Raw genomic sequence first — 18,477 nt, forward strand, 5'->3', positions numbered from 1 at the left:
AAAAGAAATTAGAGAAGGCAGAGACAGCTTAGGTGCTTCTGTACCATGAAAAGCTGAAGACTCCGAAATACAGGATACTTTTCTCAGGGTCTGCTTATGGCAATATTTAGACTACTGAAAGACTGGACTATAAATGGCAATAATGGACTTTCTTCATTCTCATTGAACTGGAAAACGCTTGCCTGCTCTTAGAGATGTGTTATATTGTGTTTATCTCCAACTTAATCCATGGTGAATGGCAAATTTATTGAAAAAATCATGCCATTCAAATTGGACATCGCACAAAAAAAATCACAATACTGTCACAATCTCCACTAAGTAAGTAGCTCTGAACTTTTAGGAATGAAAGAGCTGTGATTTCATGCAGTCTTGCATATACAAGACAATTTGAGACTCTGATCCAGCAGCAAAAGGAGGCTGGCAATGGTGTTCCTGTTTCTGTAAAGGATTACAGAGTTTGTGCTTTTCGACAGTTCGCTCTCCTACCTCCTACCTAACTGAAAGTGACTCTTCTACAAGTTCACCTGCAATCACATACAAACACTCGGAGCTGTATGGTAATGCACTAGGTGACTCAGCTAAGAGACACATTTCTGTCGATTTTTATTGTACATCACCAAGGCATGGATTCCAGTCCACTCCTACCCTACACTGTTTTGGGGTCTCTCCACCCTCATTGGGCTGACTACTTCAGAAATCCTCACAACAGTTCTGCAAAACTAGATCAGACACTGCTTGGAAAACATTCAAGAGAACAAGATGTTTTCTTTTTTAGCAGTTCCCACCCCCTTTTTCCCCACCGAGGCACTCCTGTTTTCTGACACACGTTAATTGTTCAATCTGATGGCTTCAACCCAGCAAACTTCAGTAAGGTGTAGATTTTTTTCAAATCGACTGATCTCCTCCAACCCCCCTGAGGTCAATTTTACTACCCAAGCATTGGTAAATGAGTGTTCCTACCATCACAAACTGAAGGAAGACAGGCCCCGCCACTCGCAGGACAAAGCCCAATCAATACAACACTGCAGGACAGGCTAGCTAGGAGTCGAGCTGCTGAGGCAGCTTTGCTGCTCCTGCCTCTTTCCTTTACACAAGACACAGGCATCGATTTTCTCTCATTTCCATGGACAGCAATGATTTCTTCTCTCAGGTTATTCATGCAAAAGAAAAGTCCCAACCCCCCCATCAAGTCAGAACAAAGGGAAGCTGTGACAGTCCCACAGAATTTGTTCTTCCCACAAGAAAGGCACAAATGGATTGTTTTCTGTTGGGGAACGATGCAAGATGACTCCTTCCGCACAGAGCCCAGGATGATGCCAACAGCAGCCTCCCTTGGCAAGAACGGGTTGAAGCCAGAGGATGGAAAACGGATGAAGATTAATGTTCTCTTACAGTCCCACACGTGACATAAATATTCTGCAGCATAACATGCAAAGGGCTTTCTGTCCCAACGTACCAATCTCTGTGCTTCTCCTACAGCAGCTGCATGTAAACTTCACATATCCCACTCGTAACTCTCATCCCGCTAATAACACAAAATTCACTTACACTAAACAATTTGTATCCTTGGTTAACACAAACTCAGAATTTGCCAAGCTGAATGACATAACTTATTTTCCTAGTCCCCTACTCACACTGGCTGCTGGTAAAATTGAGCACTATATACTCCAGACAAAGAAAGCAACCACCCCTCAACCCACAGGCCACAGAAATCACTTAGGCACTCCCTAAAGCTGCGACTGAACTGTCCTCCACATCACGACTGAGACATGGTTAGTAATTACCAAAATATGCAGCCCGTTAGAAAACCTAACCTCAGCATTTCTTTTTATTATATGATGCTTAAGTCAGCTCCTAAACATCCCACAGATGTTTAGTCAGCATCTGTTCAAAGCCCATTGCCCTTTTTACTCTATCAGGTATGTCTTTGTTCTCATCACCTATGAAAGGATGAAAGAACAAAAAAGTAAGCACTGATCACTTTATACATCACCATTCGCATTCCATCTAGCATTTCTCCTTTCTAGACCGGCTAAGTGAACTCTAGGTTTATACTCTCCTTCACCTGCCCTCCCTCAGTATTGGAGTCTCATCCTCCTGGCTGCATCCCAGGAATACAAAACAGTAGCAAACTCTTCAGGTTTCACTGTTTGTTTTTTTTATTTCGCAACTCGTTCTGTCACTCTTACTCCTCTTGGCCATGCTCTGGAACTGGACAAAGACTTCAGCTGCAGCAATCACCTCAGAGCCTGGGTGGTCTAAGCATCAAAATACAGCCAGGGACAGAGCTGGGCGGGGAGACAGAGAAATACTGTTCCTCTATTAATACATTAATGACTCTGTCCTGATTGCTATTACTACCATAGGATTTCACTCCCAGCCTGATAGGAATAACAGAACTGACACCTCAGTTTTTCCACCATAATAATCCTATCATCAGCCTTAAATTTTGACAGCTCCTGAAATGAGTTATTGCTCTGTAAAAATGAAATGTACTGCTGCTGCTGCTATCTGTTAATTGTCATCAGCTGGCTTCTGGAAAAATATTATGATATCTAGCTATAAATATTTCAATATAAAAAGGTGTTTTTCTAAGGTTTCTCTTCACAATCAAACAACTGAATAAAGTCACAGGCTTGAAGGATGAAAAAGAGTCCTTGGGGAGCTGACCAGTTGAGACAGGGGCCAGGTCTTCATCACTTTCAAATTAGAACTTTGCAATTTAAAGGAAAGCTTTATGATATTCTGAAATTTAGTGCTCCTTACTGGAATTCCTTTTCCCAAGAGGCTAATGCTTGCCTGATACTCTTTTTTTTATATATACAATTGCTCTCTTTTAGTAGGCTTAACCCCATTCCTATGGAAAGCCAGGGCAAAATTATGAAGAATTTCTAACGCTAAAGACACAGACAAAACCAGACAAAATAAGAAATACCAATAAGCAACTAATGTGCTATGGATTAAAAAAAAAAAAAAAAAAAAAAAAAAGAGAGAGATTATTCTCTCTGACTTATTCTGGGTTAAGATATTAAGTTTGCTCAGTTTGGAAGATAATTCACTATACTGCCTTTCAAATATACATAAAAAAATAAATAAAAAAAAAATAAAGGCACAGAAAGGAGTTTAATACAGGAGAGGCCTGTGATAACAACAGGGAGAAGTACCATGATCTAAGGGATCGTATAAAAGCACCATTTCCAGAATTTTAACTGTTGTAAAGTTACTATTTCCCTGTCTGTGCTTCTCCCTTCCCATTCTTTTCTTGCAGCCTCTGATGATCCTTGTGCTTCCTCTGTCATCTCTGGCACTCTCCTTCCCTTTGCACTCCATCCATTATTTTCTAGGCTTGTTCATTCTCCTCTCCTCCGCTTCTAACCTCTTTTGCCATCTTCTCCCATTAGACTATCCCCCTTTCCACCTCTGTCCCTCTAGTCAACCTTTTAAGTGAAATGTAATACCCTATCTGAGCTGGAAATCAATCTCCCCAGCACACGGCGTTTGGGTGACTTTGAAGCCAGGCAGAAACACCTTCCCATCCAGACAGCTCTGAGTGAGCACGACCGTCTTGCACAGATCAAGCAGCACTGTTAGAGCTTTGTTTTCTTTCACATTATCTAAATTGAAACATGCGGTAGGGAAGTGTCAGCAGATGGAAATAACGTACACATTGGCAATATGTTAGAGGAGATTACAAAAGAGAAAAGAAGGGAACGTTGGCTTTGCATACATAAAGCCTCTGACTTAAGAGGGACAACAGCCAATATTCCCTCACCACTGCCTCAAGGAAAGAAATCAGTTCCCGGAACAGCAAGGTGGAAGGGGACATGGGTCAAAGGGGAAATCATCTAAGTAAAATAAAAGATTCAATCAGTGCTTGTGCAAATAAAGCTATTATAATGCACACAAATGTTGTAGCAGAGAAGCTAAAGGAAATCCAAGGCAGTGAACAGAAAATGCAAAGCCAGAGCTGACCCAAACCACTAACTGCCAACTGCAGCATCCAGCTTGACCACTGCCCCAAGACACTCAGCCAAGAGCACCAAGGCTCCCTGCTTGACCCAGGGGACAAGGGGCAGAACTGCAGAAACCACATACGCGTGACTGCTCTTATGTCCGATTCTGAATATGTCTACTAGTACAGGTGGTGTGAGCTTGAGTACCACAGAGGGCTGTTGCCTTCCTTCTTCGTGCAGTCTTCCCACCAGTAAGAATGACATCCCAAAATCCCGTGGTGGAAGGTTTCGCTCTCTGCTTCCATATAGTTCAATTCCTTGTATTTCTGCGTACAAAAAATAAAGCCTGGTCCATATATTAAAACTCACACACTTTGTCAACAATAGCATCTTAGAGGCATAGTAGTATATTTTCAGTGTGCTGTGCACAGCTTTGTACTTAAATCCTAGTCCACGGTGTCCCTGCCCGTGGCAGAGGGGCTGGAACTAGATGATCTTTAAGGTCCCTTCCAACCCAAACTATTCTGTGATTCAATGACGGCTGAGTTGAGGATATAACCAAAATGTCTCACTTTAGCCCTTTTGTTTAAGTCAAGAAACTACTTGGCAGTTATTTTCTAAAGAAAGAAATCCAGCCCTTTACAGTTTGTCCATTTCATTTGTCCACCTGAGTTCATTCCTTCCATCCTCCCACTGCCTGCCCCACCACTTCACAGCAGAGTATTGCTGATAAACTGTCTGTTCTTTGTTTAAAGCATCTGTCCATTATAAGCAAGGAAAATGTGTTGAATTTCATATTCAGTTTGGGAAATCTATTTTTGTCTGGTTTAACCAATTACAAAATTTTCTCCTACAAAAATATCCACTTGTGTGTTTTCTGTTAAAATTAGTTGTACATTCCTCCAATGCAAAGTGTAATGCAGCCAGTCAAAAGTATGAGCCAATGAATACTCTGCAGCGTGTCAGTCTTATTCCTTTATGGAATTAGTTCAAATAATTATATTTATTGACTCCTTAAACCCCTTTTTGAATACATGGACTAATTCTGTTGCAATGTATTTCAGTTTTATTATGATGATGTAAAGGGTCTCCTTTTTATTGTTGTAGAAGAACTAACAATAGGCAATGTGTCTAACTACAGCAAAAACATCAAGAAAAAATGATAGAAGAAACAGCAGAACAGGACATATCGATGCATGCGGCAGCTTTCTTGCTGGTTTTTGTAGGGTAATTCTATTAAAACTGGTAACTGTATCTATCACACACTATCTGTATATACTGCCTTTTAACAAAGGTAAGTGCATTTTAATACAAATGCTATGGTCTCCAGTGACCTGCTGGTATACAAATCAAATCTGTGGTTGCTGGCTGTGGGCCAGGTAAATTCAAACCATGTGACAAGGCCTCTTCTACATTTCATTGCTTCTTTTTTTTACCCCAGGTTTATTTAAGAAAAAATTCTTCGCACATCTCCCAAGTACAACTTGCATTAAATGTGTTTTTTCACCAGCATAGTTCACCAAAAACACCACCTTAAAATGATGAATAATTTTATTATATATTATTCTTATATTAAATATATTGTATTTAATTTTATGAACTATGATTAATGATATGGTTATGGTTAATTGATAAACTGGAATTATGCATATGAGTTGAATAAAAAGTTCAACAATTGCATTTTTGACAGCCCTCTCTCCATAAAACAGTACAATAGTAAATACAATAGTAATGGGTGTGTCTGGTAAGAAACTCTGCTGGTCTAAATCAAGACAAATTCATTGACTTCAATGGTGTGATACTAATAAATATAATTTGGGTTGTTATTTCTACTGTTTGAGAATAACATCGCTGGGTTATTTTTTTAGGTCTTTTATATCCTCATTTTTACAACAATGTAAGAACCCGATATTTTCCGTCCTTGCATTATGTATTTCAATGTGGCATTTCTCCAGCATTTTCCATTTTGCTTGTTAAAAGGACACGACTGAAGTAACACCATAGCAGGGAGTGAAAGAATTACCACTAAAATACATCTTGACTTCAGCACAGGCTGAAATTATGCATCAGTGCTTGGAAGAAATCACTCCTGGCAGCTCCTGTAGTACTTGGTGATGCTCCTAACACCTCAGTTCTTGGGCTAATGTAATTAGAGGGCACACAGCTGGCATAAGCTCTTACAAGTGAGTGCAAAAGCTTTATTTACAGATCAGCCTTGGACTCCTAAAAATAATTTAAAAAAAAGTTCAATTACAACAGTAGCCTTTTACCTTGACTTTCTTCTGTCATTCGATGAAAAGCCAGGTACTCGCCTTCACAAGAGCAAATGGCTAAATTTTACACCATGCAAAACTTTTGTGTCACTCTGATCCCTGAAAAAGAGAGCTGCAATCATCTGTGGGGCCACCACGCAATCCTTTCCCTAGGTAGCAGGAAAAGCCTGACAACATCACAGTGCTTCCCACAGCTTCACGCCAAAAGCCTCCATCGAACAAACTAAATATCATCCTTTTTTCTACTGACCTGCTGACTTTCGGAGTTGATGTTGGTTGGACACAGGAAGGGTGGTAGAATATTCTAGATGCAGAGGAAGGCAGGTGACATGGCTGAGAGAGTCTCACAAGCACATCTCAGCTGTTTACTAGGACTTTCACGTTCAGTACAGGCATCTGAAATCTACCCACAAAGGTGAGTCAAGAGACCACAGGACTGAGACACGTCGACTCAAGAGGAACCGCTGTCTGGACTGACAGACAATAGTCTAGAAACTGGAATTAGCATCAGTTTTCAAAAAATCCTCATTGTATCTCACTTCCTATTTGCATGTACTTACATTTAACAATTTCTCTCATGTATGGGTGGAATGTCAAGGAGACAAAGTCCTACACGAAGACCCAGAGGAAAGAAGACAAACCACTAAGCACTGTAAATACAGTTAGCATTACAATTTCAAGTTCGCTGTTGGAGGCTTAGCAAAGAAACTGAACAAATAGGGTGGACAAGTTTAAGTTGCATGAAACTCAGCACTTAAAAGACCTTACAAGAGACAGAGCAACGAACCATCACAATCGTCTGAGGACTCACTGAAAGCAATTAGTTCAGCTTGCTGACAAAAGTTCTTCAATTCCTGCCAGATCCCACAGCCTTTTCGACAGCATCATACAGTCAGCATTGCTGAAGACCGCTAAAAAAAAATATCTAGTAGTTGTCTCAAAGAACACTGCACTGCTCCCAAGTCCTCATCCACCCCTTCTCAAATAACTTGCAAAAAACCAACTAACTGCTGGTTACAGAACTGGAGGACAGCTGATCCTGTTGAGGGTCGGTCAGCTGCCAGTTTCTCAGAAGTCTTTCCAATAAATGAGAGGGCACAGACAAGGCAGGAGAAAGCAGGAATACTACCCTACAGGAGAAGATTTCTCTGCAAGAGCCGGACCGCTTCAAAGACTCCTGTAGAAATCCCTACAGGAGATCCAAAATAAGCTTGGAAGACTTCAAGATTTCTAGAAGCTCCGACTGTGAGAAGAGGAAGATGGGACCTTGGGAGTTCTACGTCTTGCTACAACTGCTCCTGAAAGCTTGTTCACAATTAATGCAAAGAATATTGAGATTTCCTCAACAGCAGTGAGCATCCTCCTCTGAAATTGATGGGCAGCATTAAAAGATTGGTCTGTAGAACCTGCAAGGAAGGAGCAGGAATGTGAATAAAAAACCTGCAAACAAACAAAGAAGCAGAGCTCTTGCTGGCAAAGCTGCTCAGATTGATGACAAAATCCTTGCCAGTGCTACTTCATGTCCTCCTTATTACTTCACAGTGCCCTAAGGGAGAAGCAGCCTTGCAGCAGTGCCCCTCAGGGAGCCTTTACTCCTGACAAGACAGAGGAGTCAAGCATAAAGCTGTATGACAGCTGTGTCAAAATGGGAGCCAGAACTAACAGACCCATGACATAACAGGCTTGACCATAGAAATTATGAAGCCATGAGTAAGCAAGGAGAGCTTTCCTTGCAGTCTGCATTTCTTCTCATTCAGCCAGACAGCTGAGCTATGACTTTCAGAACGAGTATTGAAACGAACTTCACCACACAAAGAGAAGACAATAATTTCCTGATTCTTACAGTAACATATGCAACGGTGATTATTAGATCTTTTACTCCCAGCCCTTACACTTTTACCAGCTTCAGGTGGATTTCTGCATCCAGAGAGATTTGTATATTGCGAAGTCTGGTCCTCTCAGAGAAAACTATTCAGACTTAAAATAGCAACCCTGGATTCCAACAGATGCACGGGCTACTGAAGTCCCAAATACTGTATCATGCTTACCTACCAATTCTTTTACTAACAGCAAGTGATTTCATGTTAGCTTTGATACTATTTTTACGCAAACATCTGGTCCCACAGCAACTTTTCATCTCATCCCAATCACAGGAAGGCTACCTTATTCTTATAAATACTGTCTCATGAGACAGCAGCTTGAAGATCTTTATGTGATAAGTAGCCTTCCTTTGCAAAGTTTCTGGTTCTTAGTGTTTCACCAGTTCTGCAGCTCCCTTGGCCACTACTTCTGGATCTGGTTTTGATTTTAAAAGAATTTGGAAAGGTATACTGATTAAAATTGCATTATTAAAACCTTCACAGCTTTTACAAAATCTCTTTGCTTCTGAATTAGCATTATGTAAACACACACAAAAAACTAATTAAAGCCCCCTTAATTTTAACAATGACTGCCTTTTGATATTGCTTCTCAAAAAAACCCTTTGTTTGACTGGCAACCATTAAAATATCTGCCCTTAAGGTTTCTTCCTATGCCTTCCCTGACAAGGTTGAAGATAAGAAAAGAAGAAGATGCTTCATATCTCCTCATAAAACTGAAAGCAAATCCACAATAATTCCTAAAATTCATTATATTACACTATATAGCGCCTTCCCTTTGTTCACACTGTCAATACATGCTGATAGCTCAGTATGAGGTAAAAGCGTTCAAGGTCCATTCACACAAAGTGAATTCTAAAAAAAATGAATGAACACAAACTGTCTGAACAACAATGAGATTTCAAACGTGCCCAGAGTCAGGCTAACACTGATCCCACTGACTTAAATGAGAGAAACATCAGGCTGAGGGCAAGTACTTTGCAAACCCCACCCGTATCACTCTACCATGACATGCAAATTTTGTGGGAAAAACATATAATGAACTCCTACCAAAACAAGAAGGAAAGAATGCTTTCCTTATTACAAGGCCTGGAGCAAAGAGCTTTTTAAGTCTGAAAAGAAAGAAATAGAGAAAGTAACGTTTGGTTAACCAAATTGGAAAGAGAGGTAGATTTTTGTTTGTTTGCAACTGGCATCACTTTAAAATCAAGGAATTTGGAGAATATTAACATTTATACCTGAATCTATGCTGAAAGTATTTTTGTCATTTTAGAGCCAAAAGTACCCTCCTGCCAAAACCTGTAAAATGCTTTAAAAAAACCAACCAACCAAACAAACAAACAAAAAAAACCCCCAAAAACCACCAAAACACAGAGAAGAAAAAAAGCACCTTCCAAATGGAATTCACAATTCTCATGGATAGGTGATCATCAGCTCCAGTTAGTCCCTGGCAGAGGAGTCTGAGCAAGAGCAATAGACTCAGTGCATCCAAAAATGTTTAGTCTAGACTAAACCATGTCGGAATTCTCCACAGACTAGACCTCAGCCCTCTGGATCGTGGACAGCCATCTATATTGGCTCCAAACAACAACACAGCCTGGGTCCTATTCCAGGCTTCGCTCCCGCCTCTCCTTGTCTAACCCTATTGCTATTCCCCCTCTCGACTCCCCAGGCACTCAGGGCAACACGTTAAGAAGCTGTTGACTGTTGCAAGTATTTTAAGCCTGGTTAATGAATGTAGGTAATTCTCCGTGCCCCACACCCCTCCCCCCCATCATCCGTACAGTAAGTATGTGAGCCAAGCCCAAAATAATAAAACCAGAAAAGCACGTTCATCTGCTAGTGAGCAGCCAGAACCGACTGTTGCCAAAAAGAAAAGAGTCTGGAGCTGCTCTTTATAAAATTTTGTCAGCACAATTAGTTCTGAAATATGCTCTGAAAATGTGGAACTTGGCCCATATGTCACGGCTCCTCTTGTGTAGTTAATATCTTTTTGAGAGGGTCTGAATATAAACTCAGTCCTTTCATCTACAAGCCTTTCCTGTGCAAAGGGTTCAGATGGTAGTTAAGGATTGCCTCCCTTCTCAAGCTCATTCCTAAGCAGAGTCTCTCCGACAGTAGATGGTCACTGGCTGCAGAACTCCACCACCACCATCCCCGCAGCGACACGCTTCCCCAGGACACTGATGACACTCAGCAGAACCCGCAGGGAGGGCTGACGTTGGGTTCTGCGGAGCCAGGCAGGCTCCTTTACACCCCCAGCTAGAACAGCTGGGCCTGGACTTGCAGCCAGGTTAGTCTTTTGGACCTCTCAGAGCACGGCAACGCTATCTGATACCCCTACTTTCCCCTTCTTGGTATCTCAGTGAAAGATTCTGCCATTTCACCCAATATCTACCTGCAGCAACAATGAAGCAATGCTGAAGTAGTATTTTTCTTTCTTTGTACCAGGAATTGGCCACTGGCATCAGCAGAGAGAATCTGGCATCAACAGTGTGCTCCATTTAAACTGCACTCATTCCTCCAGCAAAGCAAAAAAGAGACCATAAAATGTGAATACGTGGTAGCCTTCGTTTACACGTATTGCTTGAATTGCACCTCTTCTTTGGGAGTATTCAGGCACAGCTCCAAGTTTCTGAGTGCATTTTCTCATGACTCCAAGACCAATTTATTGGTCACCAAACTCTGAGAAAGCTCAGTTTGGTGCAGAAGGTCCAGACCCGAAATCTATGGCAGAAACCCATCACCAACATGCTGTCATACAAGATACATCTACATTTATTTTTGCCTCTTACTTAACTCTTGTCACCAGGCACATATATTTAAGGAATGAAAGGAACAGAAACATAATTAACTCGATCTCGTTGTCCATTCCCTGCATTTTTATCACTGGAGGGCCATCCTGGCTGATTCTTGAAAAGCATTCAAAACCACCCAAGAAAGGAGAGGGCAGAGGAAGGACATCTGGAAAGCAGAAAGACTTCAAAATGTAGCTTTTGGTAAAGCTTGTATTCAAAACACACCCAAAATGCACAGGAAAAAAGAACATTTCCCTGTGCTGGTCTCATCAGCCGTACAGAAACAACTCCCCACCAAGATATTCAGGAGTGCTCAGTCCCATGTAAATACTGGAATGACATCCAGTGAGAGGTATGGAGGTTTCTGGAAAGCCAGCTGTCTCCACTGAAATGCCTACATGCTGGAAATCCAACACGTCCTTTGTGAACAATCTCAATGCAACAGCAGGAATGAGAGCTCATTTTTTCCTTTCTACTGAGACCAACCAGATAGGTAAAAAAGAACAGACATTTAGATGGAGTGATATGATTAACTCCAAATAAATGACTTGGGCAGAATTGAGAGGTATGAGACACAAACCTGCCCACCCAGAGATGAGCTGCTCTAGCCAGCTCCCATCTATAATTATTTAGGACTCAGAAAATTATTTTCCCTCTAAATTCCAAGAAGAGCTCAGTCTGCTAAACAATCCCAGACTGGTGTTTTACACATCAGCAAGATCATGCACTTAAGAAAATGCAGTGGTCAGAACCTTCTTGTAAAATACATAAGAAAGTAGTAATATGTGAGGTCACACAGTTTTACAACAGGAACTATCCCTCAAACATGTGGTGAACAGGCTGGTAATTTTAAAGGAGTAGTATTAGATCAGTACTGAGTATTTTGAAATTTTATCCTTCACGAGGCAGTTAAAATAATTTTCACTGGATGCACATAATTCATTGCACTTGCACCAAACCATGAACTTAATCCGTGATGATTTCCCAAGATCCTGTGTAAAAGAACTTAGATGTTACAACATAAATTAAGGTAACAGCAGGCCCTTAGCAGTCTGTATGTTTAATGTAGTACCAAAAATAGCTCTTGGAAATACAGGTTTTACATTTTCACAAATAAATTGTTCTAAGCACCAAAATAGCAGGGGTTTAAGCAGATTATTTTTTTTTAAGCGACAACACAAACATCCCCACTGTCCCCCAAAGCAGCATTATGGCCACAGCCTCGTGACAGATGAAGCAGAGTTGGGGTGGATGGAGCTTTCTGTCCCTGCAGTGCTCCAGCAAGGCAGCTGCGGTGGCTGAGCTTTAACAAAAATGAACCAATTGTGGTGACAGTAGCACAGTGCTGCGCCATCATCCTCAATCTGATTTCCTTAGGCTAAATTAATTCTCCTGAAACACCATGGATTGAATTACACTGGACAGAAGTTCTTCTTTACAACAGGTGAAATGTATTTATTAGTCCACCGAGTTTTGCGGTAAGACAACATTGACCTTTCTGATAGAATCTGTTTGTTTGGTTTTGTTTTGGGTTGTGGTTTTGGGTTTTTTTTGTTAATCTTAACAGTGGCACAGGGTATGACTAATGGTAGCTTCAAATCTAAAAAACCCCTTTTTTCTGAAAGAAATCAGATAAATTTTCTGAAAGCACTATGGTTTTAATATTGTTATTTTAAGATGTCTTCAGCTCAGCCAGGAAAACATGGAGATAATAAAGCCTTCACAATGAGTCTGCTTAGCCTGTCTCATGATGGATCATTAATGGAACAGGTAACACAGTCCCAGCTGCAGAACCTTTATTACTAGTAGTAATGGATTTGCCAAAAATAAAGTGTCTTAAACATCCTAAGACACATTTGTAAGAGTAGCTTTTTCATTTTTGTTTCTATTTCTTTCAAATTTTCAGACATATAGCTAATTAATCTGCAAGCTAAACAAGCTTTAACTGAGCAGTAAAGGAGGTGAAGCCCGGTACAACAACAAAACATACAGCTGCGTTTGCACAGATGAGAATGTTACTTGCAAATTTTAGTTGCCGAGACTGAATAACAAAGAATTTGTGAAATCTTCTGGTTGGTATTTCACTGTTAAGACTCTGGAAAGTTCCAAGAGGTGAATTGTGAAACATGTTTACCAAATTCCCATTCTTAGTTACAACCACGTGAGCCACCAGTAATAATTTCAAAGAGTATTTTGGATTTGCTGTTGTGAACTAGGCTAGGCTGGCACTGTGCACTTTGCTTCCATCTTAACTTTTCTAACATATGAGGATACCTAACATAAAAAGTATATATCTAAGATGCTTTGTCTTAAAGGGTAGGTTTGCACCCTGAACGTGATGGTTTTGAAAAGTTCAGTACTCACATGCCTATTCTAATCTTTTCAAATTGAGACTTTGCTGAATTATATTATTTCCTGGGAAAACAAGCTCTGAATAACATTTTCAGAATGTTGAATGAATGCATTTATTTTGCTTATGGGATGCATTTAACCACTCACACTAAAAAGGTGTCACCAGGGGACACAGGTGTCATTATTAACCAAGCAGCCATCTCTAATTACAGCATCACAGCCGTCACCCATCACTATCTCTAGTGAAGCCAGAACAGATGCATGAAGGGCTTCTCCTGGGATTTAAGAGTCCTTGCAGGAAAAAACAAAAATACATCTTGAAGCAATCAGGCAAAGGATCGTAACTCTAATTTAAAGAAAACCATTGGCAAATTAAGTATATTAGTTAAGCAAACTTCCCTAAGGAAACAATATCTCGTTTTCTTAGACTTACAGGCTTATCCACTCGCCCCGGGCCAGAACAGACAGCTTCTACAGACCAGCTGTTCTCACATTTTTAGGGCAGCGTCTGCCTTCTTTTTTGTACTAGTACCAGCCCTGGCCCCCGCTCACACCTACCCACACACACAGCCTGCCCTAAGCCTCTACAGCATCAGTCACCTACACGTAATGACTTACGCTGCCAAGAAAAGAAACAAAGCAGAAAAGATTCCCATCACCACTTTCTGCGCAAGCCAGCCTCGCCTGACTTCCCCTCTTGTGTACTGTGAAGAAAGCATCATGCTTCACGTGGCTGCCAGAGAAGAAGGGACTTCCAAGACTCAGACAGAAGAGTGGGGAGGGGGAGGACAGAGGCCAGCTGGAACTTCCTTGGAACCCCCCAGCCTCCTCTGCAGCATGCTTCTTCCATAACCTCTTCTTCCTCTGTCCAGGGAATCTCCCTGGTTCTTCCCTCCTTAGCCATTTCAGAAACAGATGCAGAGACACTCTCAAAATGTGTGTGCAAATCAGCGTGTACATCAACAGTGCTATTCGCACCCACAGCACCACGCTGGCGCTGCTCATTCAATGGCATTTAGAAATGTGCTGCTTCATCCACATGTTCCTCCTGGGCAAAAAAAGTCCAACTGTGTCACTACAATGACAGCAAGAGCTCTTTGTCACGAGCACCCAGTATTCATTCATTCATAGGGTATTTTGTACGTTATAGCTCTAGAAATGCAAGTTCCAAACGATCTTTGCATGTAAAGACTCCACTCAACAGCACACTTAGCCTTGTGGCCACTGCAGCGGGGCAGGGTGTCCTCACCAATGGCTAGCTGGGTGACCTGGGGCAGGTCACTAAACCTGGGCATCTCACCTCTCTTACAGCAGAGGCTGCCACCAAGCTCAAAGGGACCTTTGCGAGACTGCCACATAAACCCTGAATTTCATACTATTCCTACATGAACAGAAAGGATAAGAGAGGACTTGTTACAATATAAATTCTCCAAGCTCCCTACAACAGACCCAACTCTGAGGATGTACACAAAGTTCAAATACATAAAGAACTGGAGTGCATGTTAGCCTAAAAAGCCAAACCCAAATCAGTAAAAAAGCTCCTTTGAAGTCTGAAGGAATTTAGGAAACCAGAAAGGCTACTCCTGTTATGCTTCCAAGCCTCTCAAAACCAGGAGTTGTTAGTAATTTCGTTCACCAGCAATTTCCAGCTTGATTTCTCACTGAAAAGGTGCACATAAATTTAATCCAGAGTCAATTCCTAAATTATAGCTTTATAAATATCTGTTACAAAAATAAAAATAGCTTAAAATCTGTCATAAGCTTTGGAGTTACCTTTTCCAAGGAGCAGTTTAAACATCCAGGGCAACTTCAACACACTTTCCTGTGGAGTATCTATAAATTTGATTAAAGATTACCTAAAACTGGCCACACATTCTTTAGTCAGGTTTCATGATTTTCTGGGTCTAAGCAGGAATATTAGGAATGACAAGACAGTCTTACTACCAAAAACTAGAACACTACAGGAGAGTTTTCTATTTTAACATGCACATATGGAGAGACGTGCATATGAGCAACTTCACTGGGATATATCTGTGAAGAAACAATGATTAGGTAATTTCTCTCTCACATTTTCAGACCATCATTTATTTCATAGTGAGGATAACCATTCTCCTTTCCCTTCAGCTGCTCCTATGACAGCACCTATGTAATTTCTACACATCTGGGAAGGGCCTTATTAGTTCCTATTTGAACTTAGGATGCACATGAGTCTAACTTTCTCATCTTTCACTGGCAGAGCTTCTTTAATAATATTTAGTGTAGTCTAGGCCCAGTGTATACTCAAGTAATGACACTGGAATACTGTTTCCATGAGCAGCGTCTTGACAGCAAGACAAGGCTGCCAGAACAGTGGAGTGGAAAGACCGGCATAGCATACTGAGTAGTATCTGTTAATTTTATACCTCTCTTTTTCCTCACACAGCAAAGTAGTAATGCAACTATTCTTTTAATAAAATTAATATATTAAAGCCCATGGAAATAACAGTTACCTTTCCATGCCTACCGTGGAGCTTTAAAAATGGAAGAGAAGCCCAGATTTTCACTACAGCCCTTGCAGCACTGTCATCAAGCTCAGAACTGGACCTACCGCACCCACAGCCTACTTACACACAGACGTCAACAGTAACAACTCACTATCATATTCCAATAATACTTCCAAACATACAAATAAGAGTAAAAAAAGAGCCTGACTTACTCCTCTCTTCATCAAGTACAGAAGCATTCTCGCTGTGAGGTTTGGTTAAAAGCCAGTTCAAGGAAAAGGAAAAGAAAAGGAAAAAAAGGGCGGGCAAGAAGGGCAAGAAGGGCAGGAAGGGTGGGAAAAAGAACCATTATCTGACTACAACTGTAGGAACATACTGAATGCTAAACATTTTGAAAATGTGCATCTTAATAGTAATAGCATCTCCTCTTCAGAAAGTGGTATTTTTGGGCCAACAATGCAGAAAACGAGTACTACACTAGTCCTACTAGTTTCAAGTTGATTACAGAGAGCCTCATGAAGTCCTAAATTCTCCAATGAAACCAATGCTTTAAGCTCTTCATTTTTTATTTCAAGCAGCCTGACTTTTAAAGAAAGGATTGTGACTTTGTATGACTTAAAGGATTCCTGTTTTCATCATCTGGGAATCTAAGTGAACTACTGAAAGCTCTTCGCTGAATTTTCAGATCTAACTGCTTCTCCCGACAACATCACAACTCATCTAGTGCTGTAGCTGGGTTCTGATCCAAAACTCATCAACATCTGACTTGAGGGTGCTGCCTGTGGAAAGGTTAATGGGACTGACTGGTAGAAAGCAATAGCTGGTCATGGTTTCTTCTACTTTCACTATGCTTTCTCATTTCTTTTACTATTCCCAGTGCTAGCAACTTTAATCAACACTACTCAACAGCACACCCCTGAGAAAACGCAGCAGCATTTCCTTCTTAGCAGCTAAACAAGGTGAAATCTCACTGCTTCTCTAATGATGTCCGCTACAAGGTATAAATCAATCGGAGGGAAGAGTGACCTCCAATGGACAGATGTATGAAGGAACTGCCATTCCAGACCACATTACATTTCCTTTCAATAGGTTTTGCTTAGCTTTTCTTTCTAAAACGAAGATTCCAACCAAGAGGTGTAATCAGCACATTGAAATGCACATTTCCAGAACATGTTGTTGATCAAATTTTACTCTGCTGCTGGATAAAACATTGAAAGTTTCATTTCTAAGAGAACTTTTCCCTGGTATTACTGTAAATCTATTGGTATCATGAGATAATAAAAACACTATACTATGGGGAAACATCTTTTACTTATTTGCTAGATCCTGTTAATTTACACTGACACATTAACATGAAGTAATTTAAAATAAAGAAACCTACAGCATGATGCTTCTACGCAGACCTCACAGCACCATGGCTACATTCACTCAAAAAGCCTCGATGCACATTGTCTCTAGAGGCAACATCCTTGGCATCACTAACATTCCCTGTGTCAAGACAGGAATGAGTTCAGTAAATTCACCCCAAGCAAAACTGTGTCTGAGGATGTTCACCAACCCCAAAAGAACACACAGTTCTTTATTTGCACTGTTGAAGCCTGTAGGACTAGTCTCTCATGTCTGAAGGTGCTTCAGAATTCAAGCTGATGCTCATAAAACTTGGCAGATTTACCCCTCAGAAACCTGGCGCCTTCCAGTGTGACTGTGAACTTGACCCTTACCACTGCTGCCCCGTCCCACTCTACATTCACCAAAAGATGCACTGAGAGAGGATAACTAACATTACAAACCAAATAATTTTTCTGGTTTGGTTGGTTTGTTTTTTTCTCTTCCATCTGCCAAACACAACGGGTGACTTCCATGATGTGCACACTGTACTGCCAGGAAAAGAGTTTGAGGCTTCCAACAAATTTCCCAAGACCACAGATCTCTACCACCAGCTGTTATTGCAGGTAGAATGACCGGTGCCACTGCCAGTCAAGGGCTTGGGCTTCCTGACGACTTCAACCACCTCCGAGCAAGATTTCCAATTTTAATTCAAGCCATGAGAGGCTCAGATACCAAATGATAGCTATCAACTTTCTTACTATATTTAAAATATTTGCAGGGGCTGAGGTATACGGGTAATTTAAAGCATACTGCAGACTTGTGATGATTCTTGTCATGCAGATCATGGTGGTGCCCGTACGTAAACGCACAACATTTACATCTCCGTGGAACCGCCGCTTATGGCTAACTGTGATGCCTATTCATTGTAACATGCAATGGTTACTGCATTACAAGTCAAACCTCCATCACGTGTTTTTAACAGTCGCACAGAGCTGCCTGTCACCTACGTGCCAGGAACCCACTCGGCAATCCTGTCTGAACTGTAGCCTATCTTTTGGGGAAAAAAACCCCAGCTCTCTTTGGATCAACTGTCCCAACAGATATCAAGACAGAGCAGTCAGCACAGTCAACCTCCTGTGCACGAGATGTTGCAGGACTGAAGACCCCCTCCCTCCTGTCCCTAACAGACTATGTCACTATTACACTTAAAAACCCAGCAGAAGTGGGGTGTAACCCGTGCTTGGTTGCCTGCTGGTTTTTCTGTTTCCTTTTAACACTGTGGAACTGCCAAACTACCGGGCAGCCCATCGGCCAGTGTCTTGTTCGAGGCACTGAAACATAAAGCTCCCTCCTGTCTGCGAGTCGTCTGCCGCGCATACGGAAACCTGACATATGGTGTCTCTAAAACTGAG

At 41.2% G+C, this 18,477-nt stretch overlaps 1 long non-coding RNA gene across 2 annotated transcripts in view; it reads right to left on the bottom strand.

Annotated features, from left to right (window-relative positions):
- Positions 1–4,107: 4,107 nt before the first annotated feature.
- LOC129737041 (uncharacterized) overlaps positions 4,108–18,477 on the bottom strand; it is a 41,528-nt gene continuing 27,158 nt past the window's right edge. For both annotated transcript variants that reach the window (XR_008734398.1, XR_008734399.1), the window contains exon 7: positions 4,108–4,279. This is a non-coding gene — a long non-coding RNA (uncharacterized LOC129737041). The remainder of the gene's footprint in view (positions 4,280–18,477) is intronic.

Source organism: Falco cherrug, chromosome 1, assembly GCF_023634085.1.
Source record: "Falco cherrug isolate bFalChe1 chromosome 1, bFalChe1.pri, whole genome shotgun sequence".
Lineage (NCBI taxonomy): Eukaryota > Metazoa > Chordata > Aves > Falconiformes > Falconidae > Falco > Falco cherrug.